Here is a 9,395-nt window from a genome sequence, read left to right on the forward strand (position 1 = left end):
AATAGACTTGATTATGTGGAGTGGAAATTCTGTGTTTTATTTTCCATCCAATGTTGTATTGCCAGACCCTGTTTATTTCATTTAGTGTATTGTGTGAAAATTTGTCTATTATATGTCTCATAATTTATCATGATACCTGAACTGAATGGTGATTCTGATGCATGGGAATTCATGAAGATCTAAATGAGGAGCATAATCAGCAGGAGATAAGGGCTAAGTGAAGAGGATTAACTGAGTAACATAATAGAAAATAATTATCACAGCTCCATTCTTAATAAATGTGAAATGGAAACAGACATATCACAGAATCAGCCTCAGTAACAACAGGGAAGCCTGGGTGAAAGTTTGAAGGAGTCATAGACCTGGCATCTATCATCTTTGAGTAGAAGTTTCTAGACCTGGAGGTTTACACATAGTCACTGAAAATACAGAATAATTAGTGTTTTCCAGTTTTGACAGTCAATTGAAAATCACTAATGATATATATTAACAGCAATTTAAATCAAATTGTCTTCATAAAGGTCCAAATAAAACTGTATTATGATGCCCGGCAGTGGTGGCACACGCCTTTAATCCCAGCACTCGGGAGGCAGAGGCAGGTGGATCTCTGTGAGTTCGAGGCCGGGCTGGACCGATAGCCTCCAAAATAATACAGAGGAACCCTGTCTCGTAAAAACCAAAAAAAAAACTGTATTATGGATTCTACTATAAGAAACTTGCTTTTCATGTTTGTTTCACTGGTGTCTTAATTAAGGTCATTATTGCTGTTGAAACACCATGACCAAAACCACTTAAGGAAGAAAAGTTTTATTTAATTTAGGCTTACATATTAGAGTTCACCATCAAAGAAGTCAGGACAGTTACTCAAAAAGGGCAGGACCCTGGAGGCAGGAGCAGTTATGGAGGTCATGGAGGGGTGCACCTTACTGGTTTGCTCATCATGGCTTTCTCAGCCTGATTTTTGTAGAAATTTTCTATAAAAACCCAGGGTCACCAGCCTAGAGATGGGATCACTAACAATGGTCAGGGACCCGCATATAAATCACCAATTATGAAAATTCCCTACAGATCTTATGGATGAGTAAGCTTTTCTTTTTTTAATTGAGGTTCCCTCCTCTCAGATGACTTTAGCTTCTGTCAAGTTGACATAAAACTATTCACAACTGGCTATAACTTTATTCAGCATAATACAATCCCCTCCAACCTTATTTACTTGACAAGCCAAATCTGTTATCGAATCTACTTCTGAATGAGATTCAGGTACTGATTTTGGTTGTCTTAGTAAGTAGCAAGGAAAGTAACATTCCTTTTGTAGGTATCTCTGTGGGCCTCTGTGCTTGTGACTTTTGGAAGTCACTTCTACTTAGGAACTTGGACCAGTCTCTGGAGGCTGTGGCACAGGGTAGCATACAGGATTTGGGGAAGCAGGTGAAGGTAATCAAGAAGATCATGGATAGCCTTGCTTATAAGTTACCGGTAGAAACATTCCCAGGTAAAGGCTTCCCTCATGTAGGCCAAGACTGCATAGCCTTCATAGCATTCCAGCTATGGTTATTTGAGTATTTGGGCATCCTTTAATAAAAGGGATGCATAGACGGTAATCTGGCTATTCTTGGGCATCAGCATGAGTGCAGCTGCAAAATCCAGGCCACTGCTTGAAAGGAAATATTTTTTGTACTATGCATTAAAATCAGATTAAGAATTGTGTCCCTCCTCCTAGTTTGCAGAACAAATCCTGCCTTGAAAATTCAATGTGAGTACTATGGAACATTTCCAAAACTCAAGAAAATAGAATTAGCTGATGATCCAACAATTTCATTACTGGGTATATGTGCAATATAAGCAAAACCAGTGTAAAGAGTGAAGAGAGCTATCTGCTGCCCTCTGTCATTGCTACGCTTTTGGGCAATTGGAGTTGTAGTAGGTATCTATTGATGAACATATGAAGAAAATATGATACACATCTATACACATACAAACCTGAACACATATATGAGATAAACTGTGAAGTACTAAGTGATCCTAAGCAAGAATGAAATGCTGTAATTTAATTTTTGGCCTGGCTAGGTCCAGCTGCCCTTCTCTGCCCCAAAGGAACACACAGACACTATATTAGTGTAAATCTGTTGACTAGTGGATATGGTTTCTTATTGCCGAGTTCTTTCTTAATTATTAATCCATAACTACTAATCTATGACTTTCCATGTAGTCTTGGTTTACCAGGAATGCTGGACCTGCAACTCCTTTGTCTGCTACATCGAGACTGATCAGCGTCTCCGTAGAGAAGAGGAGAGCAATTTCCTGTTTGTCCTTGATTATATACTGATTCTGCCCAGCAACCTCACTTCTTGCCTGTCTGTACACACCTCCAGACCTCTATAGTTAGCTAGTTGAAGTTTCTGCCCAGCTGCATCACTTTCTGGGATCTCATGATAACTCTTCTCTGCCTATACTTCCCATAATCCTCCTTGTCTCCTAGTAATACCTATCATCCTGCCTGACCAGTCAGTGTTTTATTCATCAATCAGTAAGACAAAAATATGCACAGAAGAACATTCCCCATCAATTTATTATTGTTGTTGAGTTGGAATTAATTATCTGTGACTTGATATTCAATAGTGCACCTATTATGAAATTGGGCCCATGATAGTTTGTTTGTATATGTTTAAAATTGTAAAGCCTTCATCACTAATTGTTTTGTTAATTGGAATTCGGTTCAATTCTTTATAACTTCTGACTAATTTTAGCTTTTATTGCTTTTGTATGTCCTAGATTCCAGAATAAGTTATAGATACATGAAAGAATTATTTGCATGAAGTTGTGTGAGAACCTGTGGCTCAAATGATTTTTAGAATGTCATAAAATTGTAAATACATATGTGTTACACACACCCAGAATGTTTTCAAGTTAAACACTCATTTAGAGCAAATCTAATTTTTACATGTTTAAAACAGCTACTATTTATTTATTTATTTATATAGAATAGCTATAGACCATTTTCCTGTATTTCTGAAATTGTCATCTGTACATAAATTCTACCATTTTTAAATAAACATTGTAAAATATATAGGAAGATTTCTAACATAACAAATATGTCGGTCTGTGGTGGCACATGTCTTTAATCTCAAGACCAGCCTTGTCTACAAGAGCTAGTTCCAAAACAGGCTCCAAAGCTACACAGGGAAACCCTATCTCAAAAACCACCAACAAAAACTACATTTCAATTACATATGTTGTCCTCTTTGAAGCAGAAATCCAGTAAAAATTTATTTATTATGTATGGGGTACACACATGCCATGGAATACATATGAAATTCAGAGGACAGCATGCATGAGTCTACATTTTATTTATTTAACAACTTATTAGGTCATTGTGGATTTCACATTTGCATCTCAATCCCATTCGTCTCCCAAGCTCTTTGCATCTGCCCTCTGCCCTTGCAACCTCCCCTAAAATAAAATTTAAAAGAAAAAAAAAAAGAATACCATCATGGAAGCTGTAGTGTGACCCAGTGAGTCACACAGCATGTCCTTTAGTCCATATATATTTGCTTACAAGAGTTCATTGAAATGAGCCATTGGTCTGGTTCAAGGCCTCTGGTTCCTGCTTCACTGTTGTTCCTGGGTCCTCACTTGAACTCATCTTGATATTCTGTTGTTACCTTATGTCATGGATATCCTGCAGCTTTGGGTATGCAGGACAGGCCCCTTCCCATGCGAGCAGTTCATAGATGAGGTGGATGCTGAGGTAGGCCAACTCATAACCCTGCTTCTGGACCTGGGTGGTAGATAGGTTGCTCAACCCATCAGCTCTTCCTCATCCTCACCTCCAGAAAATCTCTCCAATATTGCCCCAGTTCTAGCTCACTCGTTGCATCAGGCAGCAAGAGGCAGAGCCAGTTGTCCTACTGGTGTGTTTTCTGGTAGCTCACCTACACCCACACCACCAGAACCAGCACTACTGTGTTGCTCATGCAAGGTGTGGGGCCACAGTTGGTGTGGGGCAAAGCCAGCACTCCTGATCTCATGTCCCTGAGGCTAGCTCTCCTGTCTGCTCCAGTTGACTAGGGGAGAAAGTGGGGAGCATCTCTTTCTCTTTCCCGTACCACCACAATGGCAGATGAGGGGCATAGCCAGTAGTCTCACACTCACATTCTCAGTCTGCTCACTTCTGCCTCCTTCAACAGTATCAGTCTTACTGTACAGCCCAGGATATATGCAGGGCCATCTCTCCAGAGTGCAGCAGTTGGTGAGGGGCAAGGCCAGCTCTTCAATCTGCCTCAGGTGGCAAGCAGCAAGATGGACATGTGTGGGATGAGTCTATTCTTAGCTTTCACTATTTGTGTGGCTCGTGTCATTAGTACTTTGTGGAGAGAGAGAGAGAGAGAGAGAGAGAGAGAGAGAGAGAGAGAGATTCATAAGACCACTCAATCTATTCCACTCTCTTTTCCTTGTACCCCTTCCAAATTTATAGTCATTTTATTATTGATGAGTACATATGCATGCATGTATTTGCATGTATATAGCCTATCGAGTTTATTTAGCTCTACTCTTATGTATGTTTGTCCAGGGCTAAATTTGATATTGGACAAAGTATTGGCTACTCATCTCTGGAGTAAACTGCTTCTTCCTCTATCAGCAGCCATTTCTCATCCATACCTCTTTATCAGGCGTTAGGGTCAGGGGAAATTTCTTCAGTGTGCAATTGTTACTTATGTTGAGTTTGTCATGTTTTAGTAACCATATTGCTGATGTCTCATAGATGGTGTATTTTTCATCTCATGTCTAGGTGACAGTATGTCACAGTAATTATCCTTGTTTTCTGGCTATCAAAACCATTCTTTTATATGATTTTCTCTAAGCCTTAGGTGTAGGGCTGTCATTGCAGATGTATGAGTTGGAGTCAGTCACTTATAGTTACTTCTTCTCTACATTTTGACTGGTTGTAACAGCATGCATCTATTGCAAAAAGAAGCTTTCGTTTGAGGGGGAAGAATATATGGAAAAGTATTTAGAATGCTGTTAGAAATTATATTGGTTTAGAATAATAAAACCAGCAGTCTCTCTTCTTGATTCTATAACCTTGTCAGCCTCAGATGTATATAGTACCAAACATGATTTCCTTCCTGTTAACTTGGTCTTTTTATCCTGTTAGACTGTTGTTCATTGCACACAATACATAAGTGCCTTTATCCCACCACTGCGGATATCTGGCCAGTCTAGTCATTATTGTTGTTCATAAGCTTTACATCTGGGTTGGACTACTGGTTGTTCCTCTCCTGTGGAAGCTTACACAGTACCTTCTGATAGTAAGAGAGCTAGTTAGCAAGTATGAGGCTTCCACATAAGCTCCAGGATGATTGCTCCAAGTCCTGTGTTCAAAGTGTATTGTATTTTTAGTCATAGAGATTTACGTTCAAATTCTGGGAGTCAACCAAAGACAACAGTAAAATAATATATTATTTTGAAGATCTGTTGGATTTCCCTAGCCAACAACTGGGGAAGTGGTTTATTATGCCTGCTACTGGGAATTTTGTTAGATAGGCTATGGCTCTTGGGGGAAGCATTTCGACCTCAAGTGTCATAATTTCCTTCAAACTATGTAATGAATGCACACACATGCATGTGTAATTTTGAGTAAGTTAAAGTAATATTCTGTGTCATTTTCAAAATATCAATATTGATATTTGTTAACTCATCCCTTCATACCGCCCTCCCTCCCTGTATACTCCCAAGATAAGGTCTTCTCCCCATTTCCATATTAATTGCACCTGTGACCTACTATTTTCAATTGTAAATCTCCTTATCTGCCCACAACACCAGTTCCTATATTCTCCTGATTTCCTTGTATTCTTCAGATTGGATACCCACAAATTACGAAGAGGAGTGATGATTCACAAATTATAGGGAGTATGAGATATTTGCCTTTCTGTCTCTGTGTTACTTCACTCAGTATAATATTTTCTAGTTCTGTCCAGTTACCTGCAAATTTCATCATTTCAGTTGTTTCTCTACTGAAGAATAGAAACCCTCATTAAAAACTGCCATGAGTAGATGCTGAGCACTTTCCTCATTCTAACAATTCATAGAGAATTATTTTGCCTATGACTAAACAAGAAAGTCTATTAAGTGATACACATACATAGTCCCTTGTCTTTCATTAAAAAGAAGTCTTAAGATTATACAATCATGATAATTATTTCACAGACTCTGCCTAAATCATTCCATTTTGCTTGCTTCTGTGCAGACATCTACTTTGACTGAGTGTACTTCTATCTTTAATTAAATGGTAAGATTCAGTGCTATTACCAATTTCCATCCTTCCTAGAAATCTTTTTAGCCTCACATCATATTTTCAATGATAATTTTATATTCATATAACAATCTCTCTGTTTCACTCTCTCTGTCTCTGTGTGTGTGTGAGAGAGAGAGAGAGAGAGAGACAGAGAGAGAGACAGAGAGAGATAGAGACAGACAGATACAGAGACAGAGAATGTGTATATTTGTTTCATAGTTGTAGCTCTAGGCATTTTTTCCCATAAGGTTTTAGTTTCATAATTTTATCATTTTCCTGCTGGTTTTCCCTTCCAACTCCTTTTCAATTCAAACAGAGCTGTTGCTTTCCCTCTGAATTAGTCTGGAAAGGACACAAATTTGAAAACTAAACAAACCTGAGTTGTGGTCCCATCACCAATGAATCTGTAAAAATAGATTGAAAATTCAACTGGATATATGAGTACTAGAAGAAATTCTTTGTGTGGTTCTAAACAGCACTACATTATTTAGTATATATAATAGATACCTTCTAGTAGAAAAGTTGTATCATGGTTGATTTTAAGGGGTTCTCAGGACATAATAAGAAAAACATGATGAATTAATGACACTATCCAGTACTGTGTGGTCACTAGCAGGCTAAAGGTCAATCTCTAAGCAGACAGATTATATCAGAATGTCTCTTTCCCATTGTCTACAAAGGTCAGCTTTTGTAAGTGAGTCATAGGTGAGTCATAGGTTAGATTTCACCTGGAATGCTCAGGCAAGATACCAACCAAGTAGCACTTAGGGCATTCACAGTATTCATTCTACGTATTTAATAACCTCAGTAGTTAATTAATATGTCTTGTAGTGTCAATGCAGAAATTCAAGCCATTTTCACAGAGACCAAAAAGAACTCACTTCTGTTTTAGTCCATATACATCTATTCAAAGCATTATATAACAATGTTTAACACCCTTTAAGTGAGACCAAAGCCATCATGCTATGAGCAAATGAAAAGAAATGATGATGCGACATCTATGTTCTCAAGATGTGAATGCCTTAATGAGAGTACTCTCAGTCCCTGGAGCAGTCACTGCATTGAGATGCATTTTGTACCAAGGAGGGGTGGAGAGTTCTTTAGATAGTTGATACTACAAGTCACAAAAGCACATTTTGTTTTTTGAAGTAGATTTACTCATTGTGAAACAGAAATGGTACAGTGTCCTTGGAGCAAGGAAGCAAAAAAAAAAAAAAAACAGACAGAGATAGTATCTGCTAACAGTGCTCCCAGTTACCACGCAGGCATGGGACTTCTGCACTGAGAGAAAAAGAAATACGGAAAATGTACTTTTTAATCAACACAGATGAAAACTGAAACACTTTAACATTAAATAAAAGTATATATAACTGAATTTTCATGAACATTTAGATATGAATTCAATTATCTTATATATCTTGCAGTTGTGCAAAGAAAATAAAAATTTCCAGCTATTCAACTTCTAAGTGTTTATGTTCCTTTTTATAGCAGATCTATTTTTGTTACTTTTACATACATGCATGGCTGCATCTGTGTGTGAGTGTGAGGTCCAGAGTTAATGTGCCTACAGATGACAGAAGCCGTTGAGCCCCGAGGGCTGAAGTTACAGGCATGTAGGAAGCACTGGATGTGGGTGCTGGAAACAAACCTCTAGTAATCTGGAAGACCAGTGGATGCTTTTAACCTTTACAGTGTCTCCAGAGGACCCAATTCAAGCCTGTTTAGTTGTTCAATGTCCCTTTCTTCAAACAGTGCTGAAGCAGAAATCTGTCTTTTGATATAGTTTCACGCACCTGTCTGTAGCTGTTTTTACACATCAGAGCTATATTTCTCAGAATACGAGATGCACTCCTCAATGGTACATACCAAGGATGTTCATGACAAAAAGCAAAAATATTTTGGCAATCATATCCACCAACTCAACCAGCTTTGAAATATCTTCCTTCCTATTTGTACAAAGTTTTCAAGTGTGCTCCTATATTGCATATTTATCCAACTAAAATGGTTTTGACTGATACTTTTTGCTTAATTCTTCTAGGCATTTCAGGTGTGCTAACTAGAAAGTCCCTGGTAGAGATAACTGTAATAAGACAAGTTCACGAAGGGAATTAAAAGTTCCTGTCTTAAAATTGAAATGTTTCCATGTCTGTCATAGTATTAAATATAAGAGATGATTTCTATTGTATAAAGTATTTTATTAATATTTTGAGAATTCCAATTTTCACCATATTTATCCCCATCCCTCCAGCTCATGCCGGATGTGTCATCATCAACACCACTAACAACTTAGTGTATGTTATTTTATTTATTTAAAACATACTGTGAATATTTTATTCAATCAAAAGGATATATGTACCGGTCGCTTAAAACAATATGATAAATAAATTAATTTGTCATTCACTTCAAGACACAAATCATTGCCAAAAGTTCTGGGTTCCTTTCTATCCTTTGCATAATATATTACTATCTGTTCAATTTGCACTTATTCTGAATTTTGTACTCATCATTGCTTTGTATTTCTTGTATCACTAATTTGGTGTTTTTAAGTTCTATGTACATTTGGTTTTTATAAGAACCCAAGTCATGATGCAATTACTTTATAGCATGTGATTTTATGTTCAACAATATGTGTATGAGACTGAAACATTCCTGTGACTAGCTATAATATCTCTTAAAAATCCATGTGATAAAAACCTTCTGTGCCAACTATTATATCATCCACATTAGAGATTCCCATGCATGCAAAAGCTCAATACCTGAATCAAACACAGGGGAAAGTGTCTTTGACAAGAGTTGTTGAATTCAGATTGAGATAGTTTTATCCATATGTAATCTTGACATTGAAAAATACTGTATCTTGGAACTATTTTTAAATTTAATACTATTACATTTTAAATTTTCTAAGTATCCTAGAATAATTTTTCATTATTCTTTTCAAGTTAATCATAGATAAGTAATAAAAATATATTGTGAAGTATAAGCAATACTATATACTAAGAATGTCTATGCAGGCTAAATGTTGGATAACACTTATGAAAATGAAGGAAGATAAAATATTCTAATAGGTAAGAAAAGTTAGGTATCTTGGAGAGCTGTCTCT

This window comes from Mesocricetus auratus, unplaced genomic scaffold (genome assembly GCF_017639785.1).
Source record: "Mesocricetus auratus isolate SY011 unplaced genomic scaffold, BCM_Maur_2.0 Super-Scaffold_100021, whole genome shotgun sequence".
Lineage (NCBI taxonomy): Eukaryota > Metazoa > Chordata > Mammalia > Rodentia > Cricetidae > Mesocricetus > Mesocricetus auratus.